Here is a 25,866-nt window from a genome sequence, read left to right as displayed (position 1 = left end):
CTCAAGATTCTTATCTTTCTTAATTATTGGTATCATCTGAAAGAGGAATAAAAATCTAGGTAAAACATTCATTTTAATAGCAGCAATTCTCCCAGCAAAGATAATTGCAATTTTTCCAAACAATCAACTCCTTCTGAACTTTTGCCATAAAACCTCATAGTTATTCTTATACAATTTCACATTTGATGACGTAATATAAACCCTAAGTACTTAACCTTCTTTACAATTTCAAATCCTGTTACTTCCTCTAGTTTTCTTTCTGTTGTCTGGCCATATTTTTATTATCACTTTTGTCTTTTTCTGATTTACCTTAAACCCTTAAACCTTCCCATATTGATCAATTATTTCCAACAAAGATTTACTAGAATTTATAGGGTTTGTTAAAGTAATCACCAAATCATCTGCAAAAGCTCTTAACTTATATTCATATTGTCTAACTCTAATTCCTCTATCTCCTTTACTTCTCGTATTTTATCCAATAATGGTTCTAGAGTTAAAATAAACAATAATGGTGATAAAGGACATCCCTGTCTTGTTCCTTTCGCAATCTTAAAAGGTTCTGTTAAGCTACCATTGATTATAATCTGTGCTGTTTGCTCTCCATAAATTGCCCTAATTATTCTTAAAAAACCATCTCCAAATTGCATCTTTTCTATTAATTTAAATAAAAAATCCCAATGCAATCGATCAAAAGCTTTCTCTGCATCGAGAAAATAAATGCTGCTGGAATAAAATTTTTCTTTTCTAAGTACTCCAGTAAATTAACAATCTGCCTAACATTATTCCTCATCTGTCTCCCTTTTATAAATCCAGATTGATCATTATGAATTCTTCGCTGCAGAATCAACATTAATCTATTAGCTATTATTTTAACAAAAATCTTATAATCATTATTTAAAAGTGAGATTGGCCTATAATTCCCAGGTTTAGAACAATCCTGTTCCTCTTTTGGTATCAATGAAATAAAAGAGGTTCTCCATGAGGGGGGAATTCCCCCTCCTAGCTGTATCTGATTAAATAATTTCTTAAGTGGACCTAACATCTCATCCTGTAAATTCCTATAATAACTAACTGTGAGCCCATCCGTACCAGGAGTTTTCCCCATTTTTAATTGTTTAATTACCAAAATAATTTCTTCCGAGGTTATAGGCCGATTCAGTTCATCCATTTGTTCTAAAGTTATATTTTTAACCTTATATTCCTTCAAATAATTATCAATATCCCTATTCAATATATTATCTTTAAGATATAAATTTGTATAATATTCTAAAAAAGCTTTTTTAATTTTATCCTGTTGATATCTCTCTTTGCCTTTATATTCTATTTTTTCTATAGTACGTTGTTTTTGTCTTTTCCTTAAGGTGTATGCTAACCACCTACCAGGTCTATTTGCATTACAAAAAGTATTATGTTTGGTATATTGTATATTTGTTGCCACCTGATCAGCCATTATCATATTAAATTGATTCTGTAATAACTTTATTGCATCTTTAAGTTTTTGATCATGTGGATTATGTATTAATAATTGTTGTTTCTTGTAAATTTCCTCTTCTAGATACCTACGCTGTCTTTGTTGCTTATTTCTCTGTCTATTATTAATATATATTAATACACCTCTCATAAAAGCCTTACTGGAGTCCCAAACCATTTCTATCGATGTTTCATTATTCAAATTATAATCAAAAAATTCTTTCATCTGCTTTTTACATTGATTTACATTATCCTGATATCTAAACAAATTTTCATTTAATCTCCAAGTTCTTCTACCCTCTTTTCCATATTGCAATTCCATCCAAACAGGACTATGATCAGACAAACATCTTGGAAATATCTTAGTTTTCTTAACCCTAAAAAGCAAATCATTAGAAATTAAAATAAAATCAATACGTGAGAAGGATTGATGCCTATCAGAAAAAGTATAGTCTCTTTCCTCCAAATTCCAGTCTCCATACATCTCTTAACTCAAAATCTTCTATCATATCAAAAAGGATTTAGGCAGCTTTGCATGTGCAGGTATCTTCTTGGAAGAAATTCTCTTGTCCTTTCGTGTATCTATTACTCCATTCCAATCTCCCAATATAATACGATTTATAATCCCATAGAATCAACTTATCATATAACATTCTATAAAATTTTTCTTGTTGCTGATTGGGTGCATATATACCAAGCAAGAGAGTCCTTTTGTTTCTATTGTAAGTTCAATAGCAATATATCTTCCGTGAATATCTGCCTCTATTAACTTGGCTGGTATATCTTTTCTCAAATAAACCACTATGCCATGTTTTTTCTCCAAAGCTGAAGCAACAAAATGTTTACCTAACTTTGAGTTTATTAGGTACTTTTGATCTGATAATTTAATATGCGTTTCTTGTAAGCAAATCACATCATTTTTAAATTGTTTCAAATAATGAAATATTTTTCTTCTCTTCTGAGCTGAGTTCAAACCATTGACATTCCAAGTCAAGATTTTATTTGCCATTACTGGGCTGCTGAAGCTTTTGAGCAATCAACTGAAGATCGTCCTCCCGTATCTTCGGCTGTGCTCCTCCCACCGCTTCTGTAGCAGAATCCTGAACTTTACTTTGAGTTTGTTGCTCCTTTTCTTTACGCTTAAGGGCTCCCCTCGTCAGTCTTTGTTCTTGTGGTTGTTCCTCTGATGGTAACATCACTGGAATCACCTCAGCTTCCACACCCATTTGAGTCTCTTGAATTCTTTTTTCTATTATTTCTATTTCAAGTTTCAGCACTGTAGAAAGAAAATCTTTGGCCTTAAGCACTGTGTCAATACGATATCTCCTTCCCTGATAATACACTGTCAAGCCAACTGGAACCTCCCATCTAAATTGAATCTGGTATTTCTTAAGTTCTTGTGTGAAAAATGTAAAGTCCTTTCTATCCCTTAACATCTTGGGAGGAATCTCTTTCAAAACCTTCAACTCCTATTCTCCTATTTTCAAGTTTTTCTGAAAAGCAACTTGCAAAATTTGATTCCTCACTGTTCTTTTCAAAAAATAAACCACAATGTCTCTAGGAAGTTTCTTTTGCCTAGCAATCCAAGAATTAACTCTATAAATTTTGTCAATTTGATAAGCAACCTCTTGTGGATCAAGTTCAATAAATTCAGCCAGAGCTTCTGATAAATTTTTTTTTAAATCTTCCCCTTTCTCCTCATTCAAACCCCTAATTCTCAGAGCTCCTTCCATCATTCTATACTGCATCACCACCACTTGATCTTCATTTTTATCCAATTTGATTTGCACTCCCCCCATTCTATTTTCTATTTGTTGATTTGACTGAACAATTTCTTGCACCTCCTCCTCCACCACCTCCAGTCTTTTTGCCAAACCTTGAAAAGCCATCAAGATATCTTCTCTTATTTTTTTATTATTCTCTTTTATTTCTTCTCTTATTTTCTCATTATTATCCATAATCTCCTTAAACCTTTCTTCAGACACTTTCCCTTGCTCTTTAATCAGATCTTCTAAAGCTGGTTCAGAACCCCTTCTGCCCCCAGTCTTAGGTGGTTTAGTAGCCATTTCAGTTTTTAAAATTCACAAAATATAAGTCTAGAAACTTCTCTTTTCCCCTTTAAGTATAGGAGAGCTCAGTTCACTTCATTAAAATCCACACATAACATTTCTTATCTTCTTAGTTGCACAGACTGTTTGAAATTCCATTCGTCACTTTCACTCCCGTTCAGGCGCCATCTTTAAGAGTCAATTAAAACAAAAGAAAAAAAATTTCTCTTTTTTTAAAAGGTAGAAGTCAGGAAATCAAAAATACTTGCAATCCAATAATTGTCCGCTGGCACTCATTCCGTCTGCTTAAAGAAATCCATGAAGATAAGACAATTAGCAGAGATGGACACTTTCTTCTTTTCCTGCTTTTGCAGGCTCACACTGAAGTCGGAGCATGGCAGGAATATTTATGGGACCCATCGACCCTTCGGGGCTCTGCTCCGGATGAGGAGCAACTCTTGACATGTCTGTCCAGTCTGACGGACTGAGTCAAAAGCTGGATCCCCCGGCAACAGAGGCGGGACCTATCAACTTTGTCAGACTCAGTCCACAATCTAAATGGAGGAGTACAACCCATTCTGGCTGCTGTCTCTATCAATACGGAGAAGAGAAGGAATTCATAGAAAGAATAACAAAGGAATTGACATTATTTTTTAAAGAAAACAAAAAACATCTTACTTCCCTAACAAATCTATGGGATACGACGAAAGCTTATTTAAGGGGGATAACAATAGCTTATATGGCAAAGAAAAATAAAGAAAAATGGAAGGAACACAATATCCTAATGAAAGAAATTGGAAAATTGGAAAACCAACTACAAAAAAACCCAGGAGATAATTTAGTCAAAGAAACTTTGACTCTTGCTAAACATAAATTAAATCTACTAAAACAATCAGAAATTTCAAGAAAATTAAAATTTCTTTGAACACGCTAATAAAACTCGACAGTGGTTGGCCTACAAGCTGAAGAAGGAGAAAGAGGAAAGAATTATCCAACAATTATACGATGAGATGGGGATTTCACAAAATAATGAAGAGAAAAAGAAAATAGTACAAGATTATTATATGAACCTTTACAAACAAAAGGAGACAACAGAGGACAAAATTGATAATTACCTATTGAAAGAAGGGCTTATGCTGCTAGAAGAAGAAAAAAGGGCAATGTTAAATAAAGTAATAACACCAGAAGAATTGAGGGGGGGGGGCAATCCTAAGATTTAAAAATAATAAGATACTAGGACCGGATGATCTCCCAGGGGAGATTTATAAAAAACTGAATGAGATTATAGAACCAGTCTATTAGAAATATGTAATGAAGCACTAGAAGAAGCAAAACTACCAGATTTAACTTTAATTGCAAAAGAAGGTACAGATAAAAATCAAATTAATAATTATAGACCAATATCCCTATTAAATGCTGAGTACAAAATATTTACAAACATAATTGTAGAGAGGATGATGAGAGTGTTGAATGACATTATACATTCTGACCAAAATTGCTTCCTACCAAAAAGACAAATACAGGACAATATAAGAATAATAATAGACATACTGGAATATTATGAAGCGCACCCAGGGAAACAAATAGCTCTTGTTTTCCTGGATGCCCAAAAGGCCTTTGATAACCTTAATTGGCAATTTATGCCAATTTGCCTGATTAGGCAAATCAGAAACATGAAAATGGGAATTAAATTCGAAAATATTGTAGAGGCAATTTATTCGATGCAAAAGCAAAAGTAATAATAAATGGGGATACCACTAACACCCTCCAAATAACCAAAGATGTACACCAACAATGTCCACTGTCGCCACTTCTTTTTATCTTAATATTAGAATTATTCCTAAATAGCATAAGAGGAAATTGAGAAATAAAAGGAACAGAAGTTAAAGGAGAAAAGTTTAAAGTACAGGCCTTCGCAGATCACATGGTATTCATCATTGACGAACCTTTGGAATCTGGTCCCACCCTAATACAAGAAATAGAACAATATGAGGAAGTGTCTGGACTTAAAATCAATAAAGGGAAAACTAAAATGATAGTTAAAAATTTAATAACCAAACAGAAGGAAGAATTGGAAAAGGGAATGGGTTTACAAATTGTAAAAAAAATCAAATACTTAGGGATATGGCTAACGGCAAAATGTTCATCACTAAAGGAGGAAAATTATATGGTATTAGCTCAAAAACTAATGAACAATTTGGAAAGATGGGGGAGGTTACAACTATCGCTTTTATATAGGATAGCAGTTATTAAGATGAATGTCTACCTAAATTGCTATACAGACAGTCCCCATACTATTAGACAATTTTGTTTTGAGAACTTAATAAAATTACCACAAAATTTGTTTGTGGTTGCAGGAAAGAAGGCAAGAATTAAATTATCCTCTCTTCAGGATAGTAAAGATAGGGGTGGCTTTGGACTTCCAACATGGGAACTTTACCATAAGGCAGCATCTTTGGTTTGGATAAGGGAATGGGTCAATTTAAATAATAGAAGAATTATAGCATTGGAAGGCCACGACTTACAAAAGGGGTGGCACACTTTCATGTGGGATAAAGGAAGTAAGACACATTCATATTTTTATAGACATAGACTAAGAGATGCATTGGTACAGAATTGGCAAGACAAGGAAAAAACCCTGGCTGGTTATCCAATATGGAAGCGATGATCCACCCCAACACACTAGACATAAGTAAAATGCCAAGATACTTGGAAATATTAAATGAACAGGGAAAACTCAAAAATATTCAGACATTAAAGGAACAGGGAATATCTATAGATTGGTAGCCATATTTACAATTGCAATTCAGATATAAGAAAGACATGGAAGAATTTGGAATTGATAAGGAACCAAAACAACTAGACAAATTATTGATAGGCCCGGAAGGAAAATTAATATCTAAATTATACAATTATCAATTAGAGTTTGATAGAATGGAAGAGGTGGTGAAAGAGCCGATGATTGTATGGGCAAAGAATATAGGGCACAATATAGATTTGGATAACTGGGAAATAATCTGGAATAAAAACTTAAAACTAACCAAATCTACTGCTTACAAGGAAAGTCAATATAAAATGCTTTACCAAAAGCTGGCACCTAGCGGCAGCTAGGCTGGCCAAAATGTACCCGACCTAAGTCCAAAGTGCTGGAAATGTAATTAACATCAAGGTACCTTTTTCATGTCTGGTGATTGTGCCCCGAAGCAAAAAAGTACAGGGATGGTTACAGGATATAACAAAATGCCAAATTGAGCTGAACCCAGAAACACTTCTCTTGGGAATGCTTAAGATAAAACTTGATTAAAAAAACAACAAGATATTTGACTTTGCACATACTAACAGCGGTGAGGATTGCGCTCGTGCAATATTGAAAACATACCACCAGAGAGTCTGATTATCCAAAAAGTATATGATTGTGCAAAAATGGATAGGCCAGGGGTGTCCAAAGTTTTTTTGGTGAGGGCCAAATATAGAAAAATAAGCAAAGGCCCGGGCCACACCATTGAACTGGGGGGGGGTGTCTAAATTTTTTTGTACCAGTTCTGTGGGCGTGGCTTATTTTGGGGTGTGGCTTGGTGGTCATGTGACTGGTGGGCGTGGCTAACTGCTCATGTGACTGGGTGGGCATGGCTAACTGCTCATGTGACTGAGTGGATGTGGCTATGGGCATAGAAACTACTCAGAGGGCTAAAAAAAGTAATTTTTGACCAGTCCTCACACTTATGACCATCCTCACATTTATGCCCATTGCAGCATTTTTAACAAACATATCACTCATTTCACAACTGCTTCTCTTCACCACGGTTACAAGATAGGGTGCAAAATGTAAAGATAGTTGTAGGTGTGAGGACCAGTCAAAAGTGTGAGGACAGGTCAAAAGTGTGAGAACCTGTCAGAAATCACTTTTTTCAGCCGTCTGGGTAGTCTCTATGCACAGTTTAGGCTTAAGTATATACAACAGGCATAATCTTAAAAGTAGTATCTGTATCTGTGATGAAATGTAGTCTGGGAGTTGCAGCAGGGAGGGGCTCTTTTCCCCCAACAATCTGGATCTTTATCTTACTGACCTCGGAAAGAGGGAAGGCTGTGTTAGATTTGGGCAATAACGAGGCAGGAGACCAGATGAATAACAACAGCTCTTTAGTTTATAGTGAACCCAGCAACCAACAACAGAAAAACCCCTCTTTATATACAGTTCAGTCGGAGGCAGCGGCCAATCGGCAGCGTGCTTTTTCCCGCTCTAATTGCCTCCAAAACTCTTAAAGATACATTACACTCCTTCCCTCCCAGAAAACATTTTACCCCTATTTACATCAAATTAGCATCTTATTTCTCTACGTAGTCACGCAAGTAGACTGGGCGTCTCCTAACTCTTTCGGACCTGCGCAATTCATTCTCTGGGAGTGAGTCGAGCTGGCCGGAGGGACTGTTTGTTCCTCTCAGCTCCTCCTCTAGGCCATCCGGCCCTGGATTATTTGCAGAATCGTCCCTGCTTTCTTCAGGAGGGACCGGTTGGTGTCGCTGGACCTCATCGAACTCAGATAAGTCCCGCGTGTGCCCCGGGTTTGAGTTAGCTGTGGATTCAAACATTGGATAGTCAGGGCCTGTTTCTGGATTTTTGGTTGTTCTTTTCCTTAATTGGTCTATGTGGCGCTTCCAAACCCGGCATCCTCTATCTCTACCAGATACGATTTGGGTCCGGTTGTTTCAAGGATTGTCCCCTTTACCCAATTTGGGCCTTCTCCGTAATTGTGTGCCCATACTGGACTTCCCACTGTCATTTCTCTTGTTTTACCGTTTGTCCCTTTGTACATCCCTCTGGGGTGTAGTTTGGGTTTAACCGGTCTAATGGGCACCTAAGCTTCCTCCCCATCAGTAGCTCTGCTGGGCTGCGGCCAGTTGCTACACAGGGGGTTCTGTGTTGTACTGCTAGGAAGGTGTCAATTTTTAATTGCCAATCGCCTAGCCTGATTCTGGACAATGCTTCCTTTGCACTCCGTACGAAATGTTCTGCAAGGCCGTTCGTCGCAGGGTGGAAAGGCGCCGAGAGGACATGCCGGATGCCCTCTTCCGCCAAGTACCCCTCAAACAGGGTCGCTGTGAATTGAGGGCCGTTGTCGGAAACTAGGGTGTCGGGTAACCCGTGGGTTACAAATAGGCGCCGAAGGACTGCGATTACGGCCTCGGCTGTCATGGATCTCATGAGAATGATTTCCAGCCATTTGGAATAGGCATCGACTACCACTAGGAATGTTTGCCCATGGAAGGGGCCGGCAAAATCGATGTGGATCCTAGACCATGGGCCCTGGGGTCTCTCCCACTCTCGAGTTGGGGCCGTTGGTGGTAGTGGTCTGGACTCCTGGCAGGCTTGGCATTTTCCTACCCTGTCACTAATCTCCGTGTCCATCAAGGGCCACCACACATAGCTCCTTGCTAAACCCTTCATTCTCATGATCCCAGGGTGGCCCTCGTGCAGGAGTTCCAAAACTTTTTTCCGCAATTTCTCCGGGATCACCACTCTATCCCCCCAGAGCAAACACCCTCCTTGAGCCGACAACTCCCCGCGTTTCTTTACATATTCCTTAAACCGCTCGCCCGAAAGGGGCCATCCTCTTGCACCCAACCAATTACAGTTCTTATTGTAATGTCCTTGTAAGAAGCCCGAGCCACCTCCTTGGAAGTGACTGGACCAGAGTCCAAAGAGTCAATTAGCAGGACGGGTGTGCCCGGAGTGGGGTCTTCGATAGTCTCTGGTAATGGACATCTGCTCAAAGCGTCCGCATGCCCTAACTCCTTTCCTGGCCGATGCAGTAATTTGTAAGAATACGCAGCCAGAAAGATAGTCCATCGGGTCAGTCTAGGCGAAAGTGCCACGGGCGTTGGGCGGTCGCCTGCCAGCAGACCTAGTAGGGGTCTATGGTCTGTGACGATTTCGAAGTCATGGCCAAATACATATTCATGGAACTTCTTTACCCCGGAGACTATGGCCAAGGCTTCTCTATCTAGCTGACTATAGTTTCTTTCAGCCGATGACATTGTTCGGGAGTAAAATGCTATAGGGGCTTCTGTGCCATTTGGCAACCTGTGGCTGAGCACAGCCCCCACCCCGTAGGGAGATGCATCACAAACTAACACCAATGGCAGCATGCCATTGTATTGAATCAGTAGGCTATCGCTAGACAGAAGGTTTTTTACTGCTTCGAATGCCCTAGCTTCCGCCTTCCCCCAAGACCACACAGCTGTCTTCGTTAGTAATTTGTGTAGCGGTTCGGCTATGGTCGCCTTATTTTTAAAAAATACCGCGTAAAAGTTGACCAGACCTAAGAATGCCTGTAACTCCGTTTTGTTTTGGGGAGCTGGGGCCTTCCTGATTGCCCTAACCTTGCTCTCAGTGGGGTGGATTCCTTCCTTGTCTATCCGATAGCCCAGGAATTCCACGGATCCTACCCCGATCTGGCATTTATTCAGTTTGACTTTGAGACCGGCGGACCGGAAAATGCTCAAAACTTTTCTCAGCCGTACCCCTAAGTCTTCTAGATTGTCGGCGGATACCAGTACGTCATCAAAGTACGGTACCACCCCGGGGAGTCCCTGCAATAGCCGCTCTATTAGGTTCTGAAATAACCCTGGAGCCACACTAACCCCAAACTGTAACCGGGTGCATTTAAAAGCACCCCTGTGCGTTACGATCGTTTGTGCTTCGGCCGTGTTGCTATCTACGGGTAACTGCTGATAGGCTTGGGCCAAATCTAGCTTGGCGAAGACCTGGCCTTGCCCCAAAGAGTGCAGTAAGTGTTGTACTACTGGGACGGGGTAGGCACTCTTCTGCAACGCTTTATTAAGCGTTGCCTTGTAGTCAGCACAAATCCGGACCGACCCGTCCGGTTTGATTGGGGTGACTATGGGTGTCTCCCACTTCGCATGGTCAATTGGCACTAGTATTCCCTGGCTTACTAGTTTGTCCAGCTCCCGGTCAATTTTGGGCTTTAGGGCGAACGGAACCCTCCTAGCCTTTAACCGGATAGGGGCAACCTGTGGGTCAAGGTTAAAGGAGATCGGGGTCCCCTCGTACTTGCCCAAACAGTCTTTGAAGACGTCACCGAACTCCTTCATTAGTTCGTCTTTTAGGTCAATGTCGCTTCGGAAGACTCCGGTCACTCCCATGCCCAATGCCCGGAACCAGTCCAGTCCCAACAAGCTCGGCAAGGTTCCGTCGACCACGGTGATGGGCAGGGTCTTATTGTGCTGTCCATACTTGACTTGGACAGACGTTACCCCTCGGACGGGGATGCGATTTCCTTGGTAATCTTGTACCCTTATGTCGTGTCCCACTCCTCCGCTGACGGCCGGGTCAGGGAAATCCGAATCAGGCTTGCCTCTGCAGCTCTGCCCAAAGTCCTAGCAAAGTCCTCAGAGCAGGCAGGAGACCAGTAAGTGACTTCAGCAAGATAAGTTCGACTTTTGCCTGACTCAGAGACTGCCAGAAAGTAGATCCTTTATATAGGCCATGGGATGTGGCTCCATGACTCAGCACTCATTAAGGCCTGCCCCTCCCTTCCCTCTGTTGCCTCCGCCTATCCAATCTTCTGATGCGAGGGTCACACCAATCAGCTGTTGGTAATAAACCCTCCTTAGGCTCACATGCTGTGGAGGAGGGGGAGGGGTCTAGCTGCTCCGTTTGCCTGGGCATGGAGTCAGGGCTGGGGCAGGGAGATTCTCCTTCTTCTGCAGTTTGTGTGGGCATGGAGCCAGGACTGGGACCGGGAGGCATACATTCCTCAGTGTTCGGGAGCAGGTAAGAAGGCCCCGGCTGCTCTGAGGGCGGGCAAGACACAACACCTTAGTTTCTGTGGTTGCAGCTTGCGCTTCGCGATGGCTGGCAAGCGTTTCACGAGAGTGTCCCAGGACATGATCGTGATCGATGAACCGGTGTCCACTTCCATTCGGCACGGCACCCCTTCAATGTGTGTTTTAGTAAAAATCTTTTTTTCAAGGCGCGTGGCTGCTTGGCCTACTCTCACGGCAGTCTGATTAAGCGCGCTTTTTGAATCGACCAATCACGGGCCGCTTCGCCATTCCCGCGCTCTGATTGGTCGGTTTGAAATTTTGGCGGGAAGGTTGGGGCGCTCGACAGGCCTGCGCTATGTGCCCCTTCCTTTCGCACCGCCGACAAGTCGCATCCTTAAACTTGCAGTATTGTCGTTGGTGTTGTCCCCCGCAACTCGTGCATTCGCCCCGGTCTTCTTTCTCTGGCCTCCCGGTGTGGAAGACTTCTTCCTCTTCCTCGCCTTCCTCCTCGGCCTGGACTTCCTCATTGTGGACCGGGGTTGTTTTCACCCCAGTCCCTGGCGCGATCGGCGTTTGCAGGGTTTCTGCCACTTGGGTGGACATCTCATGAGCCCTGGCCTCGTCCAAGGCGACTGCCAGTGTTAGGTTGCTTCTGGACAGCAGCCGCCGTCGCAATCGGATGTCTCTGACCCCGCAAATGAGTTGGTCGAGTCATGCGTCTTCCAAGTCTCGATATTCGCAATGGTTGGCGGCTTTTCTCAGCGCTGCCATGTACACACGAATCGATTCGCCCTCTCGTTGCATCCGTTGCCGTAATTCAAACCTTTGAACGAATTTTGAGGGCATCGGTGCGTAGTGAGCCCGAAGGGCGGTCTGCAGGGTTTGCCACGGTACCGACTGTACCGGCGTTGGCTCCGAAAGCGACTCTGCGGTGTTGAAAACTTCCGAACCGCAGTGGCTTAGGAAGTACGCTCTCTTCCTGTTGTCGGAGACCCCCTGGAGTTCGTTCGCTTCGAGGAAGCACTCGAAACGAGCCATGTATGACCCCCATTTTTCTTTAGCTGGGTCGAATGGCGCTGGCGGTGTGTAGCTGGACATCGCTGCTATCCACCCTTATTTTGCTGGGTTCGCGTATTCCTGGTTAGCTCAGCTCTTTCCTGGCGCTCTTTTGCCTCGAGATCCCACCTTCGTCGCCAGTGTTAGATTTGGGCAATAACGAGGCAGGAGACCAGATGAATAACAACAGCTCTTTAGTTTATAGTGAACCCAGCAACCAACAACAGAAAAACCCCTCTTTATATACAGTTCAGTCGGAGGCAGCGGCCAATCGGCAGCGTGCTATTTCCCGCTCTAATTTCCTCCAAAACTCTTAAAGATACATTATAGGCTGAGTCAATCTTGAGCCAGTCAGAATTGAACCCTTGGCTATGGGTAGAGTCAGCCTGCAATACTGCATTCTAACCACTGTGCCACCAGGGCTCCATAATGAAGAAATGACTGTACTCTGGAGTAACTCCTTGTGTGTGTCATTCTTGGTTCCGTGTGCCTAACATTAATCCTGCAATTCTGAACTACATTCCACCACTATATCAGGAATAAATACATTTTTAAGGTACATAGTAGAAAAAGTTATACCTACATATATTATAAACATTTGCAAGTGACAAGCAAAAATGGTTTTTCCTCTTTTTTAATTCACAAACAGAATAATGCATGAAAATCTGGTATGATAACAATTCCAATTTTAATGAGTAGCACATTCAAATATGCAATTCAATTTTAATAGGACCATCTCTGAAACAGTGAGGAGCTCTTACAATCAGTATGTACAGAACTAGATGCAGCAAATAAATGCCTTCCCCGAAAGCAGTTTCCAGTATTTTAATTTATTCCCTATGCACCTAAAAACAATGTATCTGTTTGCAAAGCTGGCTGAGGAACTCTGGGAATTGAAGTCCACAAGTCTTAAAGAGACCAAGTTTGGACACCCCTGATCTTGGCTTTTGTTTTGTATTTGGTATGAACTTGAAACTATGTTTGCGATATAGTTTTTGTCTGGAGACATTCTGCACACTTCCCCCCACCAATGTTGTTCGGCCCGCTGTTTCCCGCTCGCCGCCTCCGCCCCCTCCCTTCATTATTCCCCACCCATGGGGAGGCACGAGGAGCTTCGCCAGGCGGCCTGAGGAAGGCGAGGGTAGAACTGCTGGGGTCAGGCACGGCCAGCAGCCTCTTTCCCGCTCGCCGCCTCCTCCGCCCCCTCCCTTCATTATTCCCGCCCATGGGGAGGCGCGAGGAGCCTCGCCACGCGGCCTGAGGAAGGCGAGGGTAGAACTGCTGGGGTCAGGCACGGCCAGCAGCCTCTTTCCCGCTCGTCGCCTCCTCCGCCCCCTCCCTTCATTATTCCCCGCCCATGGGGAGGCGCGAGGAGCCTCGCCAGGCGGCCCGAGGAAGGCGAGGGTAGAACTGCTGGGGTCAGGCACAGCCAGCAGCCTCTTTCCCGCTCGCCGCTTCCTCCGCCCCCTCCCTTCATTATTCCCCGCCCATGGGGAGGAGCCGCGAGCCTCGCAGCGAACCACCGGGCAAGCACCGGGAGGCGGCCGATATCTCGGCCGGCCAGTCGGGCACTCGGCAGTGATTGACAGGCTGTGCTCCACCCACTTGTTCCAAAATTATAGTGCTGCCGAAAAGGGCCATATTCAATTATATTTTCAGAATTTGCTGCGGGCCAATAAAAACTGACCGCAGTTGGCCTGCGGGCCGTAGTTTGGACATCCCTGGGATAGGCTAACCATAAAATTACAAGAAAAAGAAGATTCAGGATACTATGCGGTCTGGGAAAATTGGTACACATGGACAATTAATAGAAATAGAAAATTATATATATATATATATATATATATATATATATATATATATATATACACACACATATACACACATACACACACACATACATACATACATAAATATATGGCTATTGATGATTAGATGCGTATAATGTACATAGAAACTATATGGAAGGTAGATCTGAAATATAAAATAATATCACAGTTTTGTTGAATATGCACTATTATTATGAAAAAAGAAAATTGTAATAAAAATAAAATTAAAAAAACTACATAAATACTTAATGAGCAGTGTATTGCATCCATTTTTTTCATTCAAAGTCTTAATAAATTGATGGTGAGACTAATATCGATAATAACATCTGTACTTAAAATACTAATAATTACTTCTTTATAATATGATTCTTACATCATTTACTATACAATAATTGTAATACTGATAATACTAATAATAATAATAATAATGGAAAACATTATTAAAACAACAGAATGTTTAATAATGAGAACATTATTAAAACAACAGAAACAAAGAATATAAGGAAAAACAGATAGATGACAGATTAAATAGATGGAAACCCAAAGCTTAGCATGGACAGCACTTGAAAAACATTGAAGAAACATTGATAAGAACTTGACATGGACATGGCTTAAGATGGGAACTATCAAGAAAGAAACAGAATGTTTATTACTCGCTGCTCAAGAACAAGCACTGCAAACTAAAGCCATGAAAGTGAAGAAACAAAATTTCATTGACAATCTAAACTGCCGACTTTGCAATGACAAAGTTGAAACTGTTTCACATTTTACAATTCAGCCCTATGCTTCTCTGAAACCTGGTTAAATGCAGCCTGCATATCCCAGTGTTTCAGATTCAATGATCAGACAGAATTGCAGAAACATCTGGTAAAAAGAAGGGAGAAGGTTTATGCTTATATATCAACAACAGCTGGTCTCAGGATATAACTATAATATATAAATTCTGTGACAAAAACTTAGACACATTAATTATCAACTGCAAACCATACTATTCGCCTTGTGAATTTTCCTCATTTCTTCTAATTACTGTTTATGTTCCAACACAAGCCTGAGTAAACAAGGAATTACGAGCGCTAGCTGACCAAATTATGGAGGCTGAAGCCAAATACCCCGATTCACTGGCCATTTTTTTGGGAGATCTAAACAAGGCAAACTTAAGGAAAGAGCTACCAAAATACTTTCAGCATGTCAATTGTCCCACTAGAGGCAAGAATACTTTAGACCATTGCTACACAACACTAAAAGATGCTTATCGGTCTTTACCACGAGCAGCTGTAGGATACCCTGATCATTGCATGATTCACCTTGTACCTGCTTACAGGCAAAGACTTAAAACCATAAAACTTAACAATTAAATCAGTGAAGATTTGGACAGAGGAAGCAAAGTCAAAGCTACAGGCTTGCTTTGACTGCACTGATTGGAATATTTTTGCAGATACCTCTGCAGATTTGGATGAACTCACAGATACTGTAACATCATATGTCAACTTCTGTGAAGACCTATGGGTACTGACAAGGAACTTGTGAATATACAGTAATGACAAACCTTGGTTCACAGCTAAACTTAACCTCTTTGGAACTTAAACATTCCAAAGAGGAAGCCTACAGAAAAGGTGCTAAAATGCTGTACGATCAGGCCAGAAATATACTAACAAAGGAGATCAGAGCAGCAAAAAAGAAACTACTCTGAAAAGCTAAAGAATCAGTTCTCAACAAATGAACCAGCAAATATGTGGAAAACTCTTAAAAATATCACCGGCTATGGCAAACCTCCTTCCCAGGCTGAAGGAAATCAACAACTGGCAGATGACCTGAATGAAAGGTTTGAAAGGAAATTACAGCCACCTATCTCCACAACCCCCATCTCAGACACACGAACAACAGCCAAGCCTCCTACAACTGACCCCATCCCATTGTGTTCACAACCCCTAGTGATCACATAAAAAGAAGTGCAAGACCTATTTCACAGACAAAAGCCAGGAAAAGCTCCAGGCCCAGACAAGATAACTCCTTCTTGCTTAAAAGTCTGTGCTGACCAATTGGCCCTCATCTTCACCCATATGTTCAATAAATCACTATAGATGTGCTATGTAAATGTTGTACCTTGATGAACGTATCTTTTCTTTTATGTACACTGAGAGCATATGCACCAAGACAAATTCCTTGTGTGTCCAATCACACTTGGCCAATAAAAATTCTATTCTATTCTATTCTATTCTATTCTATTCTATTCTATTCTATTCTATTCTATTCTATTCTATTCTATTCTATTCTATTCTATTCTATTCCTTCTTGCTTTAAATGCTCTACCATCATCCCAATGCTGAAGAAGCCCACCATCAAGGAACTGAATGACTACAGACCAGTTGCTTTAACATCTGTAGTCATGAAAACCTTTGAAAGGTTAGTGCTGTCCCACTTGAAAACCATCACAGACCCGCTTTTAGACCCCTTGCAATTTGCATACCAAGCAAATAGATCAACAGATGATGCTGTTAATATGGCTCTGCACTACATCCTACAACATCTTGAATCTCCAAAGACCTATGCAAGGGTCCTCTATGTAGACTTTAGTTCAGCATTCAATACCATCATTCCAGACACTCTTCTAACTAAGCTAAACCAGCTACAGGTACCTGAATAGAATTGTAAGTGGATCACAAGCTTCTTAACAAACAGGAAGCAGCAGGTGAAGCTAAGCAGGATCACATCAGATACCTGTACAATTAGCACAGCCCCCCCCCCAAGGCTGTGTGCTCTCCCCACTTCTCTCTGTATATCAATGACTGCATCTCCAACAATCCATCTGTTAAACTACTGAAGTTCGCAGATGACACAATAGTGATCGGTCTCATCCGAGACAATGATGAATCCGCATACAGATGGGAGGTTGAACAACTAGCCTCATGGTGCAACTGAGACAATCTGGAACTGAACATACTCAAAACCATAGAAATGGTGGTAGACTTTAGGAGAAACCCTTCCATACTTCCACCTCTCACAATATTAGACAACACAGTATCAACAGTAGAAACCTTCAAATTTCTAGGTTCTACCATATCGCAAGATCTAAAGTGGACAACTAACATCAAAAACATCATTAAAAAAGGACAACAAAGAATGTTCTTTCTGCACCAACTCAGTAAACTCAAACTGCCCAAGGAGCTGCTGATCCAGTTCTACAGAGGAATTACTGAGTCTGTCATTTGCACCTCTATAACTATCTCCGGACCTTTAAGTGCGAGCTCAAGACTTTCTTTTTTCACCAAGCGGGGCTGGCCTGATTGATTTTAGTATGGGGGTTTTAGTGGGTTTTAATAGGGTTTTACCAAGGTTTTAGTTTTGATAAATTTTAGCTAATATTTTAAGTTACAGCGATTGAATCAGTTTTTTAAATTTGATATTTTATTTTAAATTTGTTGGGATTCTTGTCATTTTATTGACTGTACACCGCCCTGTGTCTTCAGAGAAGGGTGGTATAAAAATATGAATAAATAAATAAATAAATAAATAAATAAATAAATAAATAAATAATCTGGTTTGGTTATGCAGCCTAACAAGACAGACACAGACTTCAGAGGATAATTAGAGCCGCAGAAAAAATAATTGCTACCAACCTGCCTTCCATTGAGGACCTGCACGAATCAAGAAGATGGCCGTGAAAATATTCACAGATCCCTCACATCCTGGACATAAACTGTTTCAACTCCTACCCTCAAAACACACACCAGAACAACTAGACACAAGAACAGTTTTTTCCCCGAACGCCATCACTCTGCTAAACAAATAATTCCCTCAACACTGTCAAACTATTTACTAAATCTGCACTATTAATCGTCTCATCGTTCCCATCACCCATCTCCTTCCACTTATGGCTGTATGTATGTATGTACGTATGACTGTAACTTTGCTGCTGGTAATCCTTATGATTTATATTTATATTGATTGTTTCCTGATCGCTTATTTATACCCTATGATTATCATTAAGTGTTGTATCATTAAGTGTTAAATTTGTACCCTATGACCATCATTAAGTGTTGTAAGTGTTATACCTTGATGAAAGTATCTTTTCTTTTATGTACACTGAGAGCATATGCACCAAGACAAATTCCTTGTGTGTCCAATCACACTTGGCCAATAAAAAATTCTATTCTATTCTACTCTATTCTAAGGGGCGTGCATAAGAGCACAAACGTGACTACCGTTCCTGTCCTACTATTTCTTCCCCTATGTATATATATGTTTTTAGTACCTCGTTTCTCCTCATATATACGTTCATATATTATATAACCCTTTATGCAACGCTTGTATATATATATTGTTATATTGTTATGACAAATAAAATAAATAAATAAATAAATAAATAAATAAATAAATAAACAGTGTTTTTGGGTGGCAGCCCCTTGCCTTTTGCCCCCTGCGCAGCTCCTGCTTCGCCAAGCAAATCCCGACCTCCACGCTTCCCCAGGCCAGTCCCGTTATCAAAATCTGAACGGAAGTGAGGATGCCGCTGATCCTGATGCTGGTAGGTAAAAGCAGAATTCTTTTTTCTTGTCCCCCCCCCCAAATTAAGGTGCGTCTTATACTTTGGTATGTCTTATACCGAAAAATACAGTAGTTATTTAAAGTTACAAAAAGAACAAGGCACAAAGGAAGGGATTCCAAAGCAGCTTTTAATGTTTCAAAAATAATGAGTCCAGTTTTCCCCCCTTGTTTTTAGAAGTTCCTTCCCAGTCTCCTCTTTCTTTTCTTTTTTTTGATGTCAACTGCTCCCAATCTTACTCACTGCTATTCTTTCAGAGTTGGGCAAATATTCCCTTCCTCCTGCTTTAGAGAGTCCCACTTTTCAAAATTACTTCTTGGGAGATTTAATGCCCCTGCAGAAAGTCTCACCAGAACAAATGCAATGCTTTGAATCCTCATTTCCTATTTCTTCATCTTTGGTTGCCCCAGTTTCATTCTGACAGTAATGGCTGTTCTTCTTTGTTGATCAGTTGGGTGCCTCTGATCAAGCAAAAGAGCCGCCGCTCTTCTGTGATTGACGAGGGGTCCCTCCTTTCTTCATCACCCCTCCAGGGTGTCTTTAACCCCTTAGGGATTCCTAACAGAGACCGTTCCACCATGACTCCAAACCGGAAGTCACAAATCACTTCTGAAAGCATTGACAATGCTTTCAGTGTCTATACTACTGTAGGTGTACAAATCCTTCAGCCACTGCTTTCTTCTACATGGTAAACAGTTTTCTATATAAATTATACTATTTTCTACTTTTATTTCTTTATAGGTATTAATTTTTATATTGCTTTCTTTCTGAAGATAACATTTTTATACAATTTAAAAAAATTATTACTGATACATGTTGGATCTACTTTCCACCTTCAGAACACAGAAGTGTTCACTGCCTTGCAAACTCAAGCAAGATAGGGACTCTTTATAGCTCAGGGGCAAGATATCTTTAAAGTGGAATTTTCATATGTATAGATCAATCTAGTTTATAAATGAATTGTGGACTTCATATTAATCTATGGCTTTTGTTTGTTGTATGCTTAATATTTGTTACTCTTTGTTATTTCTATTATTGATGAATAAAAATATCAAAATTAAAAAGAAAAAGAAATTAAATACATTTAGCTGAATATTTTAATTGAGTACTTAATATTCACGTACACGTCCTATTACATATGCACTCTCTGTTATGATTTTAGAAGTACCAGGATTTGGTTCATATGAAGTAACATGGTGTGACATGGGAAAGATCTGTTACTTCTTGGATCACATCAGTTCCTATGAAATATATTTTCCCTCTCCCATGAAAACATTACAGTTATAGAGATTGATATCAATAGATGCAACAGTATCCAGCCTGTAGTCATTGGAAGCTGGATTGGGGAAGGCTGATCTAATTTCATGAGTCAGGATTTGAACTTAAACACATTGCATATTGAAAATTAAACAATGGACTCTCAACCTAGATTTGCTAAAGGATGGATGCAAACAACAATTTATACATTACATCATCTTGATGTCTTCCCTTCAGCCCTTCTGGAAGGGAGATTGTACAGCATACTTTAAAAAATCATTTATTCCCAAGTACTTTAAAGGAAATTGAAAAACAGATCATTTTTTTTTGTTGCCCTTTTTTTTTAAATTGGGTATTAAGTTTAATTATACCTCCTTTAGCAATCAGGCACAGCAAAACAAATGCTGATCTTGTTGTTCCCTCTTAGCAGGCATTTCAGAGATGATCTCCAAGAGATTAGCTAATTTTTTTCAATTGTCATTGCTATTCAGTAAAAAATTATTTAGTTTTCCCTGTTTAGAATATTATGGAACTTCAGGGAATATTTTTAAACCTGTGATTTTTATTCTTTTACAATGTAAAGTAAACATCATAATAGTTCTGTATTGTGCTCTAATTTTTAATATTGGTAATTTTTAATAGTTCTAGTAATTTAATAAATTAGTTTATATCTTAATATATATTTAAATATTGTATTATTGTAGTTTTATATTGCTTCATTATATTTTATTATAATTGTCTTAAAATTATACTCTGCTTTGATTGCTGAGTATTATAATAAATTTAACTAACTACTTGTTTCTAATTTTGTATCCATGTTGAAATGTTGACTGCAGTTATTTTTCACAACCGTAATGTATTTTGAGAAATGACATCCTACAGCAAAATCCATATCAGTAAACAAATAAACTTCATAATTTCTTTTTTTTTATAAAAAAGTTTTATTTTTACATTCATATCCAACAACTCATCCAATGTAGTCATATACAATTAGTTAAGCTTGCCCAGTCACCACCCCCTCCTTTTAACTCTCTTCCCTCTTCTACCTTCTTCTACTTTCCAGACCTTCCTCCCCTTCTCTTATGTGCATCCTCTCCTCCCTCCACCCTATATCTTCCTTCTCCCTCTTCTACCCCTCTTCCTTCCTCTTCGCCCTCTTCTCCTCTTTCCTACCTCCTACTCTCTCCTCCTTTCTCCCTCCCCACCATTCTAAAATGGTAGCTGGGCAGACCTGACCCTACATTAATTATATTTATACATCTTCAATAATCCCTGTACATTAACCATCACTCCATCCTCTACCCTCAACCCCCAGTTCCCTCCCTTACCCTCCACCCCCCGACTTCCCAGAACAAAATGCAGGGTATCAAAACTAACAATCATAATCCAAAATAAATCTTAAATTATAATCTCTAGTCACTCCACACATAATCACAATTCCCCTCTCCTTCAAAAATATATCTAATACAAAATATTTCCTAAATTTACTCATATGCTATTCGATATTTTTTTATCTGATACTTATTTTGAATATAATCAATCCACATTTTCCATTCTAAAATATATATTTTTTGTGTATAGTCTTTCAAATAAGCAGAAATTTTTGCCATTTCTGCCAGATTTGATACTTTGAGTGTCCATTCTTCAATTGTAGGTAATTCTTCTTTCTTCCAATATTGAGCAATCAAAAGTCTTGCAGCTGTTATTAAGTTCAAAATCAATTTAGTCTCTATAGCTGTACAATCCATAATTATTCCTAGTAGAAAGAACTGTGGAGTAAACTTAATCTTCTTTTTCAGAATGTTCTGCATAATCCACCATACTTTAATCCAAAATGCTTTAACTTTTTTACAAGTCCACCATATATGGTAATAAGTGGCATCTTCACAATCACATCTCCAACATTTAGCCTGTACATTAGGATACATAATGACAACTTTTTGGGGTCTAAATGCCATCTATAAAACATCTTATAAAAATTTTCTCTCATATTTTGCGCTTGTGTAAATTTAACATTCCTCACCCAAATACTTTCCCAAGTTTCCAACATTATTGGTTGCTTAAAATTTTGTGCCCACTTAATCATACAATCCTTAACCAGTTCAGTCTCTGAGTCTATTTCTACTAATACATTATACAACCTCTTAATATGCTGTTGACCTTGATCTCTCATTTGTTTTAACAAATTATCCTCAGTTTCCTTAATACCTATTTTTTGATCTAATTTCCATCTAGCTTGTAATTGTCCATATTGAAACCATGTATAATTTTTCTCTTCTTCTCCCATCTTTTCTCTGGATTTTAATTGTAATTCCCCCTTTTCCATACAAAGGAGATCTTTATAGGTAACTACCTCCATCTTTTGATATATATTTATATTTTCTATCATGTGTCTTGGGATTGCCCATATTGGAATCTTTCCATCTAATTTATATTGATATTTCCTCCAGATCCTCAATAATGCATTTCTAATTATATTATTTTTAAATATCTTATCAGCTTTCTTATCATATAATAAATAGGCATGCCACCCATATAACAAACCATAACCTTCTATATTCAAAACTCTTTCCTCAGTTAAATTAATCCAATCAGTAATTAATGATAAGACAACTGCTTCATAATACAATTTTAAATTAGGCATTTTAAGACCCCCCCCTTTCCCTTGTGTCCTGCATTATTTTTAATTTTATTCTTGGTTTTTTGCCCATCCATACAAAATTATTAATCCCCTTTTGCCATTCCTGTAATTTGATATCATTCTTAAGCATCGGTATCATTTGAAACAAAAATAGAAACCTGGGCAAAACATTCATTTTTATAGCCGCTATTCTTCCCAGCAAGGATAGTTGTAACTTCTTCCAATTCTCCATTTCTTTCCATACCTTCTGCCACAATACCTCATAATTATTTTTGTATAATTTGACATCTGAAGCTGCAATATATATTCCTAAATATTTAACCTTTTTAACGATTTCAAAACCCGTAATTCTTTCTAACTCTTCTTTTTGTTGTATATTCATATTTTTAGTTATCATCTTTGTCTTTTGCTGATTCACCTTAAATCCAGATACTTTACCATACTGACCAATTATTTCTTTTAAACCAGTAGCTGAATATATTGGTTGAGATACAGTAAAAACCAAGTCATTCGCAAAGGCTCTTAATCTATAATCTTGATGTTTAATTCTAATTCCCTTTATTCAATCAGAACCATGTATTTTATTCAAAAGAATTTCTAAAGTTGAAATAAAAAGTAATGGAGACAAGGGGCATCCCTGTCTCGTCCCTTTCCCAATTTTAAAAGTTTCTGTTAACCCACCATTTACTATTATTTGTGCTGTTTGCTTCTGATATATTGCTTTAATTGCACGGATAAAATAATCCCCAAATTGCATTTTTTCTATTACTTTAAACAAAAACTGCCAATCCAATCTGTCAAAAGCTTTTTCAGCGTCCAGAAAAAAGAGTGCCGCTGAGACTTGGTTGTTTCATTCCAAATATTCAAGTAAATTTACAGTTTGCCTCACATTATATCTCATCTGCCTACCCTTTAATAAATCCTGATTGATCATTATGAATTATTTGTTTCATCACTGGCATTAATCTATTAGCAAGTATCTTGACAAATATCTTGTAATCAGTATTTAAAAGTGATATAGGCCTATAATTCTCTGCTTTAATACCATCTCAATCTTCCTTCGGTATTAACGAAATAAAAGCTGTCCTCCATGAAGGGGGAACATCCCCTCCCATTTGAATTTTATTAAATAACTCTTTAAGTGGTTCAACCATCTCATTTTGTAAATTTTTATAATAAACAGCTGTTAAACCATCTGTACCTGGTGCTTTACCGATTTTAAGCTGCTTAATTGCTAACAAAATTTCCTCTGAAGTAATTAATTGATTCAATTCTTCCCTTTGATTTTCTGTAAGCTCACAAATATCTTTTTTTTTAAAAAAATAATTTTTATTTCCGTTTTCCAACATCATATTTATGTACAAACTATTATCCATCATTAATCATTAATTTTTATTTATTACTGATTCAGGCCTGCCCGACTGCCACTTCCTTTCTTCACAACCTCCCTCTCTACCCTCTACTACTTACACATCCTTCATCTCCTTCACTTTACTACTTCCTCTCCTCCTTCTTCACTCCTCCCTTCTTCCACCCTATCTAACCTTCTTATTCCCCTCCTCCTTCTCAACACTTTCCTACCTACTTTCTTCCCTCCTTCTACTCCTCTCTCCTTTTCTTTCTGAAATGGCAGTCAGGTAGCCCCAATATCATTTTAAATTTTAATTTCATATCTTCAAACATTACTGTACATTAATAATCAATCCATGTATCATTTCCCCCCCCCCTTTCGCCCCCCCCCTCGCCCCCGGACTTCCCAGAGCAAATACTGGGTATTATGACCAACAATCACAAGCTAAAGTATACAAAATATACATAACTTCCCTCCTTCAAAAATTTAAAACTTTAAATCCCCTCACAATAAAAATAAAGAGATAGGAAAGAATAATAAAAAGGAAAAAAGAAAAGAAGCAGTACCAACTTCACATATTACTTCTTCTTACAATCCATTTTTAAAATTAATCCATCTTCTCAAATTCAATTTTTTTCCACTTGTATATGCCTTCAAATTTCATAAGTCCATTTCTTAAATTACAGTCCATCTTCTCGAACTCAAATTTTCTTCACTTATATAGTTCTTCAATTGCCATAACATTTAATGTCCGTTCTTCTTACAGTCCATTTTAAAAATTAGTCCATCTTCTAAAATTCAATTTCCCCCCCCACTTGTATTCAAATTTCATAAGTCCATTTCTTAAATTACAATCCAACTTCTCAAATTCAAATTCTCATCACTTATATATTTCTTCAATTGTCATAACATTTAATGTCCAATCTTCCAATACTACTCCATCAATCAAATATCATTTCGAATAAAATCTCTCAAATACAATATTTCCAGCTTAACTTCATAACTTTTACTGTCTATAAACGTGTCAATTAAAACAAATCATCATTTAAACTACATCCACAATATAACAGTAAACAGTAAAAAATCATTACATCCACAACATTATCTAAATTCATAACTTTTACTTTCCATCCTTCACAATTAAAAAATATCATCCCATAGATTTATACCATACAAATAGCAAATAACAAAAATCCTATAATTTATATCCTAAACAAATCAATTCCAAAAATTAACCATAATCATCATATTCACATCTTAAACATTCCTCCCCTCTCCTATTCTATTTTCCATTGTTTCCAAACCAGTTAACTTAGCATCTAACAACAAAGGATTCCCTAAGCGGAGTCAAGCCGGAAGTCCAAGCTCACAAATATCTTGTTGTTGTAAATCTCTTTCTATCTCTGTATCATCAATCATATCCCTAGTATATAACTTTGTAATAATATTCTAAAAACGCTTTTTTAATCAAATTCTTTTAATACACTTCCTTGCCCCTATATTCTATTTTATCAATCGTTCGTGATTTCTGTTTTTTCCTTATTAAATAGGCAAGCCATCTTCCTGGCTTGTTAGCAATATTGAACATATTATGTTTTACATATTGTAAATTAATTGCTACTTGATCTGCCATCAACATGTTAAACTGACCTCTTAATATATTTATTCATTCTTTTATTTTACTATTTCCTGGGCTATTTATCAATAACTGTTCTTTCTTTTTAATTTCCTCTTCCTCTTCCTCTTCCTTTTTCTGCAGTTTATTTTTATATTTAATGTTCATTTGTATAAGATTTCCTCTCATATAAGCTTTACTAGCGTCCCAAATCATCTCTATAGATGTCTCTTTTTTCATATTCATAATAAAAAATTCTTTCATTTGT

This window comes from Ahaetulla prasina, chromosome 4 (genome assembly GCF_028640845.1).
Source record: "Ahaetulla prasina isolate Xishuangbanna chromosome 4, ASM2864084v1, whole genome shotgun sequence".
NCBI lineage: Eukaryota > Metazoa > Chordata > Lepidosauria > Squamata > Colubridae > Ahaetulla > Ahaetulla prasina.
This window is presented reverse-complemented; position numbering follows the sequence as displayed.